Source organism: Podarcis bocagei, assembly GCF_964188305.1.
Source record: "Podarcis bocagei genome assembly, chromosome: 3".
In the NCBI taxonomy this organism is placed as follows: Eukaryota; Metazoa; Chordata; class Lepidosauria; order Squamata; family Lacertidae; genus Podarcis; species Podarcis bocagei.
This window is the reverse complement of record NC_138127.1, coordinates 36,861,874-36,881,483: the sequence shown is the minus strand read 5'-3', so window position 1 is coordinate 36,881,483 and position 19,610 is coordinate 36,861,874. Positions and strand designations below refer to the sequence as shown.

Genomic DNA, 19,610 nt, shown 5'->3' with positions numbered 1-19,610 from the left:
CGCTGGCCACGTGACCTGGAAGTGTCTCCGGACAGCGCTGGCCCCCGGCCTCTTGAGTGAGATGGGCGCACAACCCTAGAGTCTGTCAAGACTGGCCCGTACGGGCAGGGGTACCTTTACCTTTACCTTTTTATCATGGCCTGGCTCTTAGACTCTTACATTTGTGGTTAGCAATGTATTATTATTGTTGTTCTATGATTTTCTAGTGTTTAAAAGCGCGCAACTTGCTGGTTAAAAACAAAACCAAGGAGAAAACAAGGGAAGTGAGGAATAAGGGATTTTTGCATACAATAATGTTTATGAATAAAAATGGAAATTTAAGTAGAAAAACAAAATGTGAACTATTTTATTTCACAAGAGTCCTCCCATCCAATATTTCTTTTGGTGAACACTTAGAAGCCAGTGGTGAACTTCACCATTCCCTGTCATGGATGTAACTATACACAAAACTGAAAGGTTTCCCTCGTCCTGTTAATGCTACAGTGAGCAAAAGCTTAGAAAACAGAGAAGCACAGATTTGGCTGAGGAGATAGAGGCTGAATTGTTATTTTTATCATAATGTTATTTGCTGAGGAAAATTAAATAATCTTGACTTTCTAAAGTCCAGTGCTATGCTTTACTACATCAGCCTAGGTTCTCAGAATGAACACAAAGCAGGATGTTAGCAAAGCTAGTTAACATCCCTGACAAAATACAGAGTTATAAATGTTTAGGATCAGAGTACTAGTCAGAACCATTACCTGATGACTGAATGAACCCTTAAAGATGAAGAAACAGAAGAACTGAAATGTTTCTAAAAGAAACATTGGCAGATTATAAATTTGAAAAATTAATAAAAATTAATGGGGGGAAGTTGGCAGATTATGGGAGTGACAATTAATACACTTCTGTTTATTACAAAGGAAATACATAAACAACATGACAGAATTTGGTGGTATTTTAGATGTCCTCATTAAAGGCCGATGACAAAATTCCAGTTGATCATATTTTAGCCTGGAAAATAAAACCTGATCTTGTCCAGAAATATCTAAGGAAACCTATGTAGGATGAGGTTTGTAACTGCAATCTTCAAGTCACACAGGCAATATCTTTCTCTCCTCCACCCCCTGCCTTTAAACTGCGAAGAAAGAAGTTGCTGTAATTGTAATATTTCTTGTATCTCACTCCTCTGCAGTTGCACACAGTGCAGTGTACAAAAAAAAAAAAAACAGCCATTTATATTAAAAGCAGCCATTCAACACCATATATAATAAAGTAAGCTTTAAAGCCTGAGGTGGCAACATGGTCAGTCAAACAACCATTAAAAGCTTTCAGAAACAAATGGGTTTCAGTTTCTTTCTAAGAGGGAGAACCAAACACGGTTGAAATGGAATTAATAACTTAATGAATAACTGTTGCCTAGCTTTTTTTTTTTAAGGCAGAGCATTTTAACAGTTAATTTTCCGTAGTCACCATTGTAACCAATTTTGTAGTGGTGACATTGACTCAAGTCAACTGACATTGACTCAACTGACATTGACCAAAGGATGACAAATGGGGAAATAAAGATGTTCAGATGCTCTGGGTAGTGTTCAGCTATGTTTTACTCAGAGCACCAGATTGACTGCGAGTGCTGGAAGACCTGCTCCCTGCCTTGCATTCTTTTTCCACCTGTCCTAGAAAGGCAGAGCCCTGACTGACTCCAGCTACAAAAGCTGAGCCCGCTGGGTATTGATTAGAAGGAAGTTGGGGGTTTTTGGCGAAGGAGGGGTGTTGTTACTGCTATTGTTATTTTTTAATCTTTATTTTAGATTTATTATGCGGAAATGTATGTGGAAATTGTTTTAATTTGATTGTTTACTTTTTAATGTGTTATTTATTGTTTATTACTACTTTTGTTATGTTTGTAATTATATATTTTTCATGTTGTAAGCTGCCTTGAGCATGGTTTTAACTATAGAAAGGTGGCATACAAATAAAATTATGTATGTATGTATGTATGTATGTAGACTCATTGAAAATGGACCTAATTTAATTGTTTATTATATTTACTGGGATAACACAGTAAGATGGGCAACATATTTGTTGTTGTTGTTGTTGTTGTTGTTGTTGTTGTCGTTGTCGTTGTCGTCGTCGTTAGGGTCTACTCTGAATACAACTTAAACGCCCTCCACTGTTTGTAAACATACTTCATGTGGAACCTGTTTTAAATTTCCACTTTCTCATAATCATGTTCAATTTGACAGTGTTCAAGCTGCCAGAGGATTTAAATAAATAATAAAAATAAAATGTCCAGTTATCCATGAAAACTCAGATAGGGATGATTGGTGGGACCATACAGGAAACGTCGCATTTCTGTGACTTGGAGCAGGTAGCAAATTTACACAGGTTACAGTTGCCGCCTTTTCACTACAAATTTGACTGCCCTACAGAAAGCAGCAAAAGGAACGAATCTAAAAGAGGACTGAAAGGTATCCTGCACGAAGGGATATTAGGCCGAAGTGAACAGAAGGATCGCTGAAAGGATATTACTCCCTTTATAAATCTGGGGCACATGTTAAAAGTTTCCCTCAGGCAGCACGTGCATTGCTTTTATTTCTTCAACACATAACCTGAACTGACAGTAACCTTGGCACCAATACATGGGCAATATTTACAAAAGGATGCACCATTTCTGAACAATGTCTCCCTAATGTAGGATAGGCAGGCTTTTCTTGATCATCAGGCATGCATGTCGTCTTGGTCCAGCAATTTTGTTTGCAGACAAATGTAGTCATTGTGGACCCAGAAAAATAAAGAGAGAGAAAATTGCTATTCTGCATTGGAGTTTTTGTTTCCTTTTATCATTCTGCACATGTCCTAAGGCGGTACATAGAAGTTTGCTTTGTATCGGGCTTTTAATTGGTGTGAGCATGTCTGGCTTCTTCACTACAAAGCTTCTGGCAAATGCTGGAGACACACCTCTTCACCCTGGCCTTTCCACCAGATCTAAGAGCCCTATCCCTGTGATTGTAATCTGTTTTTTAAAAAAATTAATTCTGAATTTTAAACTGTTGTAACCTGCCCTGGGTCCTGCTGGTGAAAGGTGGGGAAGAAGAAGAAGAAGAAGAAGAAGAAGAAGAAGAAGAAGAAGAAGAGGAGGAAGAAGAGGAGGAGGAGGAGGAGCAGGCGAATGCACTAATCCCATCAATGTTACAAAACCACTGGGAGTTAAGAGGCTGGTGCACTCATTTGTGTGTGAGAAAGACAGTTTGCTCTCCCTTGCTCTTCTAATCCCCACCCTTTTGGCCCAAGACAAGGCTAAACAATTTTCTTGGCAGCAGCAGATGAGACAGCAGTAGTTCCTCCAGGCTGGGTAAGTGGATGCACCTGGCACATCGTGGTCTTGAATAGATGAGAATTCTCCCACACTGATGCATGAAACCACCCATTTCATAAGCAACCCCACACTGACAAAGGCTGCCTCTGTCCATAAGATCCTTGGAAACTGGCAAAAGGGGCAAATGGAAGTTTCTGAAAGAACCTTGCCACAGTGATGAATTCAGCATTGGTGAGAACAAGCACAGGAATTTAGCTACATGGCAAGGGGAAATGATGGCTTCACACCAAAGCGAGAGGTACTGCCAAATTCAGAAAGGCTTCCATAATTATATTCTGTCACAGCTCTTTAGAGAATTCATCTCTCTCAGTACGGCATCTCATAACTTTTAGTTCAAGCCATGGCTGCTACCAGAATAGATTGTGCCATTTTTGCCGAAATGTAACAGGATCTGTTGGCATTTATTAAATGGGAGATGTGCTTCGAACACACGGACAGACCTTTCACTGGTTAGTTTATGGAAATCTGATTTAATGGAGAGAAGATCTCATTTGCAGTATATTAGGGACCACAACCATAACTCCCAAGTCTAGACAATTGGCAATTCATTGTAAGTGAGGCAAACTTAATAGTCAATGCAGGTGACAGATTGCATTGTGAAGGCAGTCTGCATTCTCTAAGGGTAGATCTGCTCCACATTGACTCTTGGATGTGAGAGGGGATACTTTCTGTGATACTTTCTGGGGATACTTCTAGATCTATTAGTTGTTTTTCTGCTAAAACACTGAAGTTTTAGAAGGAATGTATTCAATATCTATTCAGAAGCAATTCCATTCTGCTTTTTTATTTGCTTAATTTATATCCCACTTTCTCAAAGGAGTGAAATGTGGCATTCAGCCTTCCTATGTTCTAGAGTTGAATCTTGGCACTCACTCCAGGGCTGACGTTTGGTGAAGTCTGGCACAGTGGAGCCTTTGGCCCTATGTGCTACATAATAATATATTTTCTAATTTCAGTGTTCATTAAACTTATGCTTAGGCTATATAGTGACATAAAAATTAGACATCAGGAAAAATCAAAGGTTTTTTGTCCATCATTGCTTTTTATTAATTTAATAAGCTTTGTGCATTGCACATACCCTGCAACATGCTGAGTCCCAAAACCAAGATGTGTGCCTTCCCGTCTGGGCTCCCAGGCAAGTTATGTGACCTGCACGACACCATGGAGCCCAAATATGCATCTTTTGGGGCACCACACAAGTTCGCAGCCCCCAAAAAAGCACTTTTTCAAGGAAAGATCTCGGCATGACATCATGCAAGATCACAGTGCCCACAATGGCCACTGTGCTCTCACAGAAAAAATAAGATGTCCCGTGTTTTTCCAGGACACTTGCGACGTATGCATTGCATAAAATAACAGAGTTTTTTAAAGGTCAAGTGAAAAACTTAGTTTAAATCCCAAGAAAATGTAAGATCCTCTTTAAAAAAAAATCCAGGAGAGTTCAAAATCTTAGCGTTAAATACAAAAAGGATGCATTGTACCAGTGCTTTTTTTCCTGGGGGTATGCAGGGGTACAGATACACCTAAACATTTTGTGAATCTTTGTACTTTTGTCCATTTACTGTATTTATTTCCCCCGATTTGAACTATAATATTGTGATTTTCTTGAGTCAAAATGAGAGTACCCCTAAACATTTTTTGGGGGGAAAGCACTGCATTGTACACATGAAAATTACCAGCATTAAAGAGTTTTTAAAATGTCAGTCGGGAGGGGATGTTACGTATGATGGGAATAAACAGCAAACTATCAATCAGTAAAAATAATATATAAAGGGGGGTGGTATTCAACTATATTTTTAGTCAGAGTAGACTCAATGAAATTAATAACCATGACTAAGTTAGGTCCATTAATTTCAGTAAATTTGAGTAAAATTTCTGAGTAAAACTTAGTTGACTACCACCCAGGATATTTAAGCTACAAATATATCAATATAAGAAATACCCATTTATACAGTATAGTTTATAGAGTATAGTTACCTTGACTATTTTTTTGCACCTAGGCTAATGAGTTAAATGGAGAAAAACTGGGCCATTCTGCAGGCATGAAAATCTGAAGTTAAATAGAATTGGAGCATGCTGTTCTTCATATTTAAGAGGAAGTGAAATTAAAAATAATCCATCTAAGGAAGAATTGACCAGATAGTACATAGCATGAATTGACCAGATAGTACAGAGCTTGATTCCTGATTAGGTAAAGTGAAACAGCAAACATACATAGGCAAATCCAGTTTTCTCTCAAAGTTCATGTGTAAGTGTTTATCTATACAGTATATAGACATTTGAATGGGTTAAGAAACTCAAGGCTGTACATCAAGATTTGCCTTAGACTTTATTTTCTAGAATGAGTCATACCTTAATAGACAGCATTGCAAAATAGTACCTACAATAAGTAGGAGGTCAAATTTCCTTCAACCTAAATAGGAACTGTGCAAAGAGGACTAATTATGTATTTTCTTCACAACTAAACTAAATATATTACCAGAATTAAGTCCCACAGAGTTCAGGGATACAGTGGTACCTTGGGTTACAGACACTTCAGGTTACAGATGCTTCAGGTTACAGACTCCGCTAACCCAGAAATAGTACTTTGCTTCAGGATGAGAACAGAAATTGCACGGCGGTGGCTTCTGGTGTAAAAGTACATTTTAGTACAGTAATACCTCAGGTTAAGAACTATATATATATATAGTTGGGGAGGGCGGCATATACCCTAAATAAAAAATATTATTAATTCGTTCTGGAGGTGCGTTCTTAACCTGAAACTCTTCTTAACCTGAGGTACCACTTTAGCTAATGGGGCCTCCCACTGCCGCCGCATGATTTTTGTTCTCATCCTGAAGCAAAGTTCTTAACCTGAGGTACTATTTCTGGGTTAGCGGAGTCTGTAACCTGAAGCATCTGTAACCCGAGGTACTACTGTATTTGCTTCTAGGTAAGCATCTATATAGGATGTCTAAACCACAGAGCCTAGGGCTTGCCGATCAGGTCGGCGGTCCAAATCCCTGACGGGGTGAGCTCCCGTTGTTCGGTCCAGCTCCTGCCCACTTAGCAGTTCGAAAGCACATCAAAGTGCAAGTAGATAAATAGGTACTGCTCCGGTGGGAAGGTAAACGGTGTTTCTGTGCGCTGAAGCTTAGTCATGCTGGCCACATGACCCGGAAGCTGTCTGTGGACAAACGCCGGCTTCCTTGGCCTATAAAGCGAGATGAGCGCCACAACCCTAGAGTCGTTCACAACTGGACCTAATGGTCAGGGGTACCTTTATCTTTACCTTTAAGCATATATAGGACTACAATCTCAATTGTTAGGTGTTAAAATCATGCTGCTGCTATACTCTGTGTACTAAAGACCCACAAACATTTCAGTCAGGATTCTGTTTTCAGATAGAAAACTGATCATGTAGTTAGCAAGTTATGTCAATCAAGATAAAGACAGTAGATTATAAAATGTTTGCAGTATAGAAATTGATAAAACAGCTAAAATTAAGAAAATGAAAATTATGAATCTTTGAAGAATAAATACATTATATTTATATCTGTTCTGGGCTCTGGACTTAAACACAGAGAACAGATTTATTGGCAGCATTTGTTCACAGTGGAAGCTATAAATTGTAACAAGCTCTGGGGTACGTGATCCCACACAGAGCTATTGCTAACCACACACCATTTCTGAAAATAAACGTGACTTATTTCTATACTTCAGAGAAATTGCTGGAGGGCCCTTTTTTCTGAAGGACTTTGTGTGCTTTGTATATCCTTACAGAGGGGTCCAGACAACCAACCACAGACCAAGGAATCCAATCTCCAATTTTTAATAGCATCCTAACACCCTACAGGACTCAGAGGCAAAGTTCAATTTCTCACAGAATTAAAATAGACTACCTTTAAATGGAATTAATTTTCAAGATTCACTAACTACGTGTATAAAAACGTCAATTTGCTCTCTCACTTGCTGTAAGATGCTAAGTCAGGTAACACTTTCAAAGGAGCAAGTGAACATATTTAAAAGCTTCACCATTCAATTTACATTAAAAGGTTCCTGCCCACATGTACAATCCAGGTGTAACACTAAAATACATTTTTAAAAATTAGCCAAGTGTCAAGTTCAAAGTTAATCAATATTAGGATATGCAGAAAAAAGTATAATTATTAAGTCATGGAATTTAGAGTTATGGAGCAATCACTGTATGCCTTTTTAGTAATAATTTAGTAATAATTTCAGAGGGTAGGGTGATGTAGTTTTATTTGTTAGTTATGTTATTTATTAATTAATCATTTGAACAATACAATAGAAAAAAACAGCTAAAACACTGGCATAGTAAAAAACCAATGTAAAACACCATCATCACATATGTACATTGATCCTGTGAAAGACATCCAAATATCAGTTTTAGCATGATTTTATGCATTTATACTCAAGCACACACACAGTTCAAGGTAAGTGCTCATATGTTTGCAGCTTTTCTCTCTCCATAAACCACTGGTGAATGCATTAATGCTAAAACCTGTTAGTCTAATATACACATTTTCTCATTCTTGAAGTCCCCATTTCTTACAGTGGTGCCATCAAGACAGGACTTCAGGGCAGACGTCCAGCACCTCATTCAGCAGAATGAGGAGAAAATGTAACTAGATGCATCATGTCTGGCTTATCGTACTTTGAAATAAGCAATTGCACATTGCCATACAAAGATCACCGCGCCAACTGAGCCCAGAGTAGAAAAATACCTAAATGCACTACTGATAGCTCAGTGAAAGAGCACAGGATTATAGCAACCTGCATTCATTCCTGTAACCACCTGGCAGGAAAAACAATGCTACAAGTCTGATTCTTCTCAGCAAGGCTCAGATACGGGGAGGGTGGCACGAGAAGAACGCAACAGCCATGTGCCCTCGATCCCAGCTTCACCAGCAAAGGCAAAGCTGGGATCGAAGGGTGCATGGCTACTGCATCCCCACCAGCCTTACAAGGCTGGGATCTAGGGAGGGTGGCGCCAGCGCAAGAAGGAACAACCACACACTGCTAAGCCTGCCTACCTGTTCAGGGGGGAACCCAGCCAGTCGACAAAGCATTTGGCCGGAACAAAGAAGGCACCCCCAGCGCAGCACACTCTGGTGTTTCTCTCTGCAAACGTTGGTTCCTCTGACACCAGGAGGGGACCGCCAGGCCGGACCATGCTGGGGGTGCCTGCATAGGGTCTCCTGCATGGAAGCAGCCCTTCAGAAATCCACACCTGGGGCCATGGCCCCTCTGCCCCCCACGCTACACCCCTGGCTGCACCAGACGCCATTTAAAGGGGGGTTCAGATCAGCTGAGGCATGGGAATGGTGACTTTAATCAGGGGAATGCTTCTTATCCATCATGCTTGAAATCATGAACTTTTACCGACTGATAAATGAAGCCGGGGAGGTTTTTTAAAACCATTACATTTATTCCACTGCCCCATTTGCTCACAGACAATGTATCACAAAGTGCACCAGAGCTATTGGAATGCAAAGCTGAGTTTTCTTGGGATGCTGCCATTCACCTCCCCATTAATGTCACTACTGATGTGTCCTGACACCAGACATGTCTTTTCTGGCAAGCCAGTGATAGGCCTGTGGATGTGTCCTATTTTTAGTATACATGTTGAAAGAAACATGTACTTTATAAATACTGCATGTATAGCAGTGTCAAGTACAAAATACTCTTAAAAACACTGGCTTAGTTATTGAAAGTCTTCTACACTTCCTGCCTATCTAAGAGAGACAGAAACACTGAAGTCCAATTTAACAAGAGAGCTATGGTGGAAATATCTGTATCTCACATATCAAGAAGTCACCAGAAGTTCAGCTGAACACAGAGGAAATGGCCTGATATTTCTCTATTAGTAACAAAGCTATAGGTTTCTAGAAAGATATACTTTTGTTACAATTGAAGGAACAATTACCATTGACTTTATTTTAGTGAAGCCTCCAGTTTAAATACATTTTAACTATTTTCAAGTAAAACACATGAAAGTTAACATTTTATATTGAACTTTGCAATTAATCGAACAATGGACAAACATTTTGAATATTTTAAGCTACCAACAAATAATATTAAGGTTATAATTAGGGAGAAAGTTTATATTTTTAAAAAGAGACTTTTTACTGAAGATCATTTTATTTTTGCTATATTTATAAAAAGCTGCCAATAACATGATCATCCTTCTGCAGAACTTTATTTACCTCTCTTACATACAAATCATAAAACAAATTTACCACCACAATTACCACCACAGGAAGCCAGAATAAAAATGAACAAAGAATAACAGTAATGTGTCTCTGCATTCATTGACTAATCATCATCTGAGGCCCTTCTTTGTGTCCCTTCCTCAAGAGGTCCGGAAGGTGGCAACACGAAAATGGGCCTTTTCTGCAAGGGCTCCACACTGGCAGAATGTTCTCCCCAGTGAACCTCAATTGGAATCTTGGTTGCATATCTTTAGGCACCTGGCAAAATCATCCCCCTTCTTCCAGGGCTTTGGCTAATTAAACAACTGATGGCCTTTTAAACTAGGTGGGGGGGGGCGGTATTATTTTTGTTTGGTACTATGCTATGTATTTTTCTGCTTTTTATTGTAAACCACCCTCTGATCCAGGGATAAAGGGCAGCATAAAAATTTAATAAATAGTAATAATAACAATTTCCATGAATCATTTTATTTTGGATACAGGTATGAATGTGCCTTTTTACAGGTGATACCGACTATTGAGATGGTTTTGCTGGGATTGACACTGTTAGAATGGACAAAAAGGACCACTGTGAGTGGGGTTTGCTAGAAGTTCCAAATCCAGTGTTGGGAAATGTAGCTCCAGAAATTGGACACACTCCACACCACCATGCATAGGCCCTCTTTTCATGTGCAGTTTGCCTAATCCAATGGAACAGATACATGCTGAATGCCTGTTTCTACATGTATATCTCCTAGCTAGATCAGAGTGGTTGTGCAGTAAATATAGCTTATTATCTGTGTATCCTCCTCAGTGTTCAAGCTTCAGTCTTTTGTCACATTCCACCCAAATAGGCCTGCTGTTAAATTTCATTGGGGGCACCAAAGACATGACAAATCTTGTACTAGAACATTTAGATTTTAAAAATAGTGGTGCTCATTATAATTGTTGCCTAATCATAGGTTTCTTTCTCTAAATCAGCAGAAGGTAAGGTGTGGTTGATATGCTAGATTTCCAGACTGTACTCCCAAATCCATGTATCAAGGCAGAAGGATAGATATGGGAGAAGGAAACATGATACCCATTAAACTGCAACCTTGTGAAACAAATCCTTCCATTGTAAAATTAGGCTGGGTACACATTCTCGTTTGCTCTGCATCCAGTGCCCTCCCACCACTGGTTTGGGAAGTGGCGTAGCCACAGCATTCCATGTCTATCCTGTCATTTGATGAAACACTGCTTCAATCCAAATTGAGAGAAAGAAAAACCTAGCTGTGTTGGCAAGGTGTACACAGCTTTCATCCCTTGTCATCAACGTGGTTGCAGATCAGGAACCTGAGATCAGGCACCTGCAGTTTCCTCCACTTTCCAAATTGCAACCATTTCCCATGCAAGTAAGTGAAGTACCGATATTTACAAAACTAAATTGCAAACACAGCTTCTGACTTGCTTCAATATCAAGCCAACAAAATGTTCTTTTTTAAATAAAAGAAAACAAATGGCTACATGAGGGCAAATGTGGATAATGGAACCATATTTTCAAAATCTGAAAATATTTTTTAAGAATGGCAGGATACCAATCCTATGGGTGGATAAATTCAGGAACATCAAGGATGACCAACAGCAACAGGGGTCATCAGAACATTGCAAATGGGAGCAGAGGGGGTGTAGCCACATTAAAGGCTTCCTTGCACATGAGCCACGTATTTCAGAAGTGACTCCACTCCTCACTACTTCCCATCCCATACCAACAGCTTTGGCAACACTGTTATTCAAATATGTTGGTTATATCCTGTATGCGAGTTTTGCCCAACCATTTCCTTGCTCATTCTAGAGGCATTCATCCCTCTCTGCAGCCTGTCATGCCAGTGTAAAGAGTCTCCATAGCTTTCCAGTTTGGCAAACTCCCTCACTCCACATGGACGATATAATGCTGTGGGAAGCCCTGTAGCAGTGCATCTAGAGCAGTGTTTCCCAACCGGTGTTCCGCGGCACACGAGTGTGCCGTGAGACGTTGCCTCGTGTGCCGCGAGATGCCTGGAGGGAGGCGGGCGAGTCGGGGCGGCGGCGGCGAGGAGAGGCCGCGCCTCCTGCTGCTGCCTGGCGCTCCTCCTCGCAGCCGGCAGCGCTGCCTGGGCGCCTCCGCGCGACTCTGCCTCGCTGGGTTTGGTCTCCCAGCAGAGACGGGTCACACGCGCACCTCCCTCCCTCCCTCAGCCTGCGCGGAGGGAGAGCCAGAGAGAGGCATCGCTCCTGCGCGGCGGGAGAGGGAGCAGCCGGAGCGATGCCCCAAACGAACGCATGGGACCGGAGGGGAAATCCTCTCCGAGGCGGATTGAGCGCAGCTGAGAGAAGCCTTTCGAGGAGCTGCAGCAACTCCCGGCGACGGCTCCTCAAGCCCCGCCGCCCCCTCCTCCGCCCGCTATCGCCGCCACCACCACAACAGCCGCCGCCGCCTCAGTTGCCGCCGTCCCTCAGTCCCTCGCTCTGCTGCCTCCTCCCACCTCCAAGGCTTGGAGGTTCCCCGCAAGGGGGAGGGAAAAAACTTTCACTTTCGTGCGTCCCTCCCGGCGTGACGCTGCGCGCTGACGTCACGGGGCGGGGCTTTAATGATGGTGTGCCGCGAGATTTTTTTTCAGTAAACAGGTGTGCCGTTGCCCAAAAAAGTTTGGGAAACACTGATCTAGAGAACCAACCAGCCTCCTTATTTGTTACTTTTTCCTCCTACCAAACAGAATCAACTATGGTTGGGTTCCGCTGCTTTATTTGTACTTTTTATTTTATCAATTTGTTGAGAGGGCCTTCTCAGTAGTGGCACCGGCCCTGTGGAATGCCCTCCTATCAGATGTCAAGGAAACAAACAACTATCTGACTTTTAGAAAGCATCTGAAGGCAGCCCTGTTTAGGGAAGTTTTTAATGTTTGATCTTTTGTTGTGCTTTTAATATTCTGTTGGGAGCTGCCCAGAGTGGCTGGGGAAACCCAGCCAGATGGGCAGGGTATAAAAAATAAATTATATTAATAATAATAATAAACTCTTTATTTAAAAAACAACTAGAGTTAGGTTCCAGTAGTTGAATCTGCTGAGGGGAGGAAGTTATTGGTATCACCTCTTAACAGATTGCAGTTAGGAAGACTGTTCCAAGAGCAACGCCTGGACAAAGGATAGGCTGCCTTATAAGACTGTACATGTACATCCACATAACCTTTTTCATAAATGTACAGGAATGCAGACTTGATTTGATCACATGCCCACATCTTTTATTCTACAGAAGTACTCCTTTTGTAGAGTACACTAGTGGCTTTACCAGACTGACAGCATGCACAAATAAGAGGAAGACATTGTAAAGGGTCATTCTACTTATTGCACTTAATTTATTAAAAAAAGTTCTAATCAATGCTCATCCAAATGAAACAGAAGTGTCCGGAGACATAAATGCATTCTCTGCCTTGGGCCAGTCTCAAAGGAAATGAAGGCATTTTTACACCTTCTGTTGGTGTGTGAAGACTTTTGAGTGTTAGAAAACTCTTCAGCAGGAAGGAATGGGACTGTGATTTACATGCTTCACCTGCAGAATTTGGTCCCCAAATAAGACTATGGTCTGCCTTTTTATTTTCTGGAATCAAACCAGCATAAGGAGGCAGGCTGTAGAAGGAAGGGAGGAAAATAATTCTTATCCAAATACAGGATAATTGCTTCCTTAATACATTCTTATTGGAGAGACGGAGAAGATTGATAGGTCACTTCTTGCATTACTGGAAAAACATCATTAACAGAAAGAGATTCCTTTCTAAGGAGGAGCAATGAGAAAATATGTTTATGCAAAACAGGTGTGTCACCAGCCAAATCTAAATGAAGCACGTAGCTATAATATGCAGGTGACGTACAGTTTCTAATTCTGGACTTTATCCACTTGAACAACTCAATTTCATAATCCTAAAGAGACAGATATTGGTGGCAGCAGGTCATCTCATTAGCACCATCTCCCAAGGGCATCTAAAGGTAGCAACAGGAAAGGACTGGTGAAACAGAAGGAAAGCCAATAATTACACTTCAGTGTTTTGCAAAAAGTATGCATTGCCTTCAAGGTGACAGCCAAATGGACTGTATGTATGTTTGTGTTGTGTGTAAGTTTCATTTACTCAGTCCAGAATCACCCCAAGCCATACAATACAACCTTGCTGCATTTAAACAAATGAGAATTTGCTTTCCCAGGGCAAGTCCCAACACTGCAAATGTAGGCTGAATCGCACAAGACTTTCTTTGAGAACTAGATGTGCTGATTCAGCACTATTCAAATTATGCTGGGAGGAAAGAGAAAGAGATGGAATAATGTTTTTAAAAAACATTGGATAATATATTGGGAAGCCTGGGATGAGTTGAATAATTTTTGCCTGTTTCTTCCAAGAATATCTTCTAGTAGTAGCTTATGCAGCCCATAATTAATTCCATATTCCACCTTGTTTTGCAAATGCAGGTATATGTCAAAAAATAGGGATCAAGGAACAGGCATCTGGATAATCAGCTTAGTGTGGTGGATGTGAACTGGAGAGACCCAGCTTCAAATCGCAACAGCTATGAAGCTTATTGAGTGATATAGGGCTGCTCACACACTTTCAGTGTAATCTACCTCTCAGGGTTGTTGTGAGGCTACTATGGAGTGGAAAAATTATGCTGCCTTAATCTCCATGGAGGAAGAGCTGGATAGACATGTAATCATGTGTAAATACATTGACACCTCCCAGACAGCTCCCATCTTGAGCATTGTTCTGATATTCTCATATCAGAACCCAAAGGGTTCTCATCAATGGTTCCTCTTCATCCTGGAGAAGAGTGACTAGTGGGGTGCCACAGGGTTCTGTCTTGGGCCCGGTCTTATTCAACATCTTTATCAACGACTTGGATGATGGACTCAAGGGCATCCTGATCAAATTTGCAGATGACACCAAACTGGGAGGGGTGGCTAACACCCCAGAGGACAGGATCACACTTCAAAACGACCTTGACAGATTAGAGAACTGGGCAAAAACAAACAAGATGAATTTTAACAGGGAGAAATGTAAAGTGGGCAAAAAAATGGGTGGCACTTGGGCAAAAAAATGAGAGGCACAAATACAAGATGGGTGACACCTGGCTTGAGAGCAGTACATGTGAAAAGGATCTAGGAGTCTTGGTTGACCATAAACTTGACATGAGCCAACAGTGTGACACGGCAGCTAAAAAAGCCAATGCAATTCTGGGCTGCATCAATAGGAGTATAGCATCTAGATCAAGGGAGGTAATAGTGCCACTGTATTCTGCTCTGGTCAGACCTCACCTAGAGTACTGTGTCCAGTTCTGGGCACCACAATTCAAGAAGGACACTGACAAACTGGAATGTGTCCAGAGGAGGGCAACCAAAATGGTCAAAGGCCTGGAAACGATGCCTTATGAGGAACGGCTAAGGGAGCTGGGCATGTTTAGCCTGGAGAAGAGGAGGTTAAGGGGTGATATGATAGCCATGTTCAAATATATAAAAGGATGTCACATAGAGGAGGGAGAAAGGTTGTTTTCTGCTGCTCTAGAGAAGCGGACACGGAGCAATGGATCCAAACTACAAGAAAGAAGATTCCACCTAAACATTAGGAAGAACTTCCTGACAGTAAGAGCTGTTCGACAGTGGAATTTGCTGCCAAGGAGTGTGGTGGAGTCTCCTTCTTTGGAGGTCTTTAAGCAGAGGCTTGACAACCATATATCAGGAGTGCTCTGATGGGGTTTCCTGCTTGGCAGGGGGTTGGACTCGATGGCCCTTGTGGTCTCTTCCAACTCTATGATTCTATGATTCTATGATTCTATTCTCATATTTGTCACAATATCCTTTGCTTTAAAAACAACTGATTACATATTGGTCTACTCACACATTTTCACCAAAATTCTTCTAGGCTGTCACTATTTTGTGGGATGGATTCAGTTGCATACTGGCAAATTCAGGTTGCACAATTAAAGTGAATTTGGTGCTCTTGTATAACAAGCTCACTTTGAGAAAAACAGTCCCTTTGTGGTAAGGAAAATTATGCAAAAATGTACTAGAACGTGTGGGATAACATTTTTTTAATATGGCTTCCAACAGGCCAGCGCCCCCCGAAAAAAAACCCAGAATTAATACTCAATAAACAGCAGACACTGTATAACCTCCCTACAAGCTTTGTGCAAACAAATCAGGATGAATGCTCAATAAACAAATCATCTGGAAACGACCCAAGTGAGATCTCATTACACCTTTGTTTCATTTTGTCTGAATCCCCCTCCCCATTCCTGGGCATCTTACACTCTGAAAAACCCCCAATCTGCTTTAGTGTTATACTCCTTCATACACACCACTACCTTTTCATCAGATTTTGCATACATTTGCAAATTTATTGCTACATTTATAGCCCACCTTTCGTACATCATGGAACCCAAGACAGCACAAATGTGGTTTCCAAGCAGTATCATTTAGCATTGTATAAAATATAAAGAAAGGTCTGTATAGTTAAAGCCATGGTTTTCCCAGTAGTGATGTATGGAAGTGAGAGCTGGACCATCAAGAAGGCTGATCGCCGAAGAATTGATGCTTTTGAATTATGGTGCTGGAGGAGACTCTTGAGAGTCCCATGGACTGCAAGAAGATCAAATGTATCCATTCTTAAGGAAATCAGCCCTGAGTGCTCACTGGAAAGACAGATCGTGAAGTTGAGGCTCCAATACTTTGGCCACCTCATGAGAAGAGAAGACTCCCTGGAAAAGACCCTGATGCTGGGAAAGATGGAGGGCACAAGGAGAAGGGGACGACAGAGGACGAGATGGTTGGACAGTGTTCTCGAAGCTACAAACATGAGCCTGACCAAACTGCGGGAGGTGGTGGAAGATAGGAGTGCCAGGCGTGCTCTGGTCCATGGGGTCACGAAGAGTCGGTCACGACTAAACGACTAAACAATGACAACAACAAAATATAAAGCTGTATACAAATTACAAATATATTAAAGACCACTCTGAAAAACTGGAAAAGGCCCAAGGGAGGAGGAAATCAGTAGACACTGTAAATATATAAAATAATAAAATAAAAAATACATAAGTAGAATAAACAATTTGGTCAGATGGTAGTGTTACTATGCTGGGCTTAATATTTTATTGTTAGTGCCAACTTGTTGGTATCATTACTGATTTGTGGGTGCCCTGATTCCCCTGGGTTTCTGGGTGCCCTGCCCCTCCCTACATTCCTGGGTGTTGAGCTTTAATCAGTGTTTAGAAAACTAAGGCAAGCTAACAGGCTCTGAAATTAGCAGTGTAAAAATACAGACGACACAGGTTTTCCTGTTCAGGAGTTTGTTTCTTAATGGCACCTCTATCAGCCAAAGAAAGCAGACTACTGAGCCATTAAGAGTGATTGACAATGCATATACTGTCCTCCCCTCCCCCCATGAATAGTGGGCAGAGACAAAAGAGTTGGGAGGGGGAGATTGCCAGGGACTGTGATGTCACTACAGTAAAAAAGTGTCCTTTTGCAGGAGGTTTTTAGAAAGATCGAGAAGGAAGGTGGCAGCAGAACTCCATGCAGGCTGTCTGGGAGAGACTGTACCCAGAGAGCATGGCTAGCTGCTTCTTTGGACCCAAGCTGGCTGAAACAATGGGAGAAGCAGCATGGGACACTCTTGGGGTGTAATGCTCTGCACACCTTTCGTCAATGCTTAGGTGTAAAGACACTACAGTCTCTGCTGTGCCTGAATTTTCCAACAGAAACAACCTTGGGTACAACACCTGGAACCCCACATGAATTTTGCTACTACATGGCAGAGATTGGGGGTGGCATAATATTATGTTATTGTTGTTGTTTTTTATAACGATTTGTATACTGGAAACCACCACGAGGGGGGTTGACCTAGAAAAGCAGCCTATAAATATGTTAAATAAATACAGTGCATAAGGCCCATAAAAATGTGCTGCACACTGGTAATAAGGAATAATGCATTAAGAAAGAAAATGCTATGGATTACAGTTGTAATTCTATCAAGGAATGCCTGTTGGGCAAGGATAAGATCACTCCTAAATTCCTCTCTCTGTGTGAAACCAAAAGATTTGTCACAGAAGTGGATTTACGCTGATGTTTCACCACTATTGCACCTGCATGTTGTGCCATACCAATTCACTGTGGCAATGCAAAAAATAAGAATCATAGCTGTCAACTTTTCCCTTTTCTTGTGAGGAATCCTATTCAGAAGAAGGGAATTTCCCATAAAAAAAATTCAGCTATGGCAAGAATGGGTGCCTTAGGGTGTGGCAGGGGATGAGGGTGCCTTACACCTGCTCATCATAGGGCAGTGCTGCTTCCAATACAGCAGAAGATTGCACCTGAAAAATTGGTGAAGTAAGTAAAAATATTGTCCCTAGAGTACAACTGAAGGGGCTTTGGCAAAACTACACCCTGATCAGTCCCCTCCTACACTGGTGTGGCCCCAAGTGTGGGTTTTTACAGGTGACAGAAGCAGCAACACTTGACAGCCCTTATATATTTCCCACAATGCCCTGAGGGACGCTGTATCGGAAGGCCAAGGCAGGGCCAGCATTAGTAGGCCCAGCCAGGGTGGTGGAGCCCACATTAACTATCTGAGGATTGACAAACAATTAGATAACATGCTAGAGGGGGGGGGACTTTACCTGGTGTAAAAAGGGATGTTTGGTGCCTGGCGAGTCTTCCTGGGGAGGGAATTCCATATGCTGCATCCCAACTGAAAACTACTACCAGCAGCCATCTTAATCACCAGGGGGCTTCTTTTCCCCACAGTCCACCAGGAGGCAAATGGCTCCTCCTCTAAAAGTTAACTCTGTGGTTCCTATTTGGAAATGAAGCCTTCCTGGTTGCAATCTTTCTTTACTTTTATTTGTATCGTTTTCTGGTGTCCTGAACCCCTGGCCTACCTGGCAGCACGTCAGTATGTCATGTCCAAAGTCCAAGTCCAGGGGGTCAATCCACTCAAACGAAGTCTGAAGTCCAAGAGTCAGGAAATGCGGTCCAGGGCCAATCCAAGCAGCCAAGCCTGGAAGTCCAGGAGTCAGAGCATAGTCCAAAATCAAAACCAAAGCAGAGTCCCATAGAGGTCTAGCAGAGCTGGGGGGGGGGGCATAGCCAGTTTTTATTTGCCCCAGGTGAAGCCTACAGAGGGGTGCCGTTGCGGTTCACAGCCTGTGTATATGGTAATGCGTGCAGGGGGTGCCAAACTGGGTCATTGACCCAGATGAAATAAAGCCTAGTTTTGCTCCCAAGTCCAGGAGCATCCAAGCCAAGGTCCATCAACATGGAAAGCAGACACAGCCCCTCAGCTCTGCTTCCCTTTTGTACTTTGCTGATTGCAGCATCTGAGCTTGATGAGGCAGGTGACTCTCACCTGTTCCAGTTCTGCTCCAGCTGAGGAATCAAACCCCTCTTCCCAGAGCTAGCCAGCCCACCTGGCCAGCTAGGGAGCTGGGTTGTGGGCCCTTGCCTGCGTCAGCCTCCTAGATCACCCCTCAAGCTGCTCCCTAAGCCTCAAAGAGGCTATTCTTGGGGCAGCGGCTCCTCTGGCTCTAGTGATGGTCCCTGCTGCTCTGGTTCCTGTGCACCAACCCCCATCCCCTCACCATCCTCTGTCACTCTGTATTTCCTTCCCCATCCCCTGCTTGTCCCAGAGTGTCCCAGTCCTGGCTACACCCCTTGCCGGGATCCTCTTCTCTCCCCCCCCCCCATCATCCTGACAGCTGTTGAGAGACAGCTGAGGTTTTTTATGAACAATGTAATGTTGATGTACACACATCTGGCTTAGTGGCTCCATCATCATGCTGTTAACTGAATCAAGAAGCAAAGGAAGATGTCCAGAGAGGAAGATGTAACCCAAGGTATCTGTTTTGCATGTAGAATGTCAGGAATTTAACTGGTTGCCAAGGCGTGTTCATAAGCCTGGAAGGAATTAGTCCCACTCAGCAATTGGGCTGACCTTGACCTTTTTAAATGCTGTGGTGTTTGACCCATAGAAGCATGCTGTATTTTTTTTTTTTAACAATTCTTC

General features: G+C 42.1%; 1 protein-coding gene across 6 annotated transcripts in view; it reads right to left on the bottom strand.

Annotated features, from left to right (window-relative positions):
• ARMC2 (armadillo repeat containing 2) overlaps positions 1-18,626 on the bottom strand; it is a 92,813-nt gene extending 74,187 nt beyond the window's left edge. For 2 of the 6 annotated variants that reach the window (XM_081186572.1, XM_081186573.1), the window contains exon 1: positions 18,487-18,626. The gene's annotated coding sequence lies outside the window, so the exon portion shown is untranslated. Of the gene's footprint in view, positions 1-18,225; positions 18,457-18,486 lie in introns of those variants that run through there. The other 4 variants (XM_081186568.1, XM_081186570.1, XM_081186571.1 and 1 more) reach the window with 3 other exon arrangements.
• Positions 18,627-19,610: the final 984 nt, after the last annotated feature.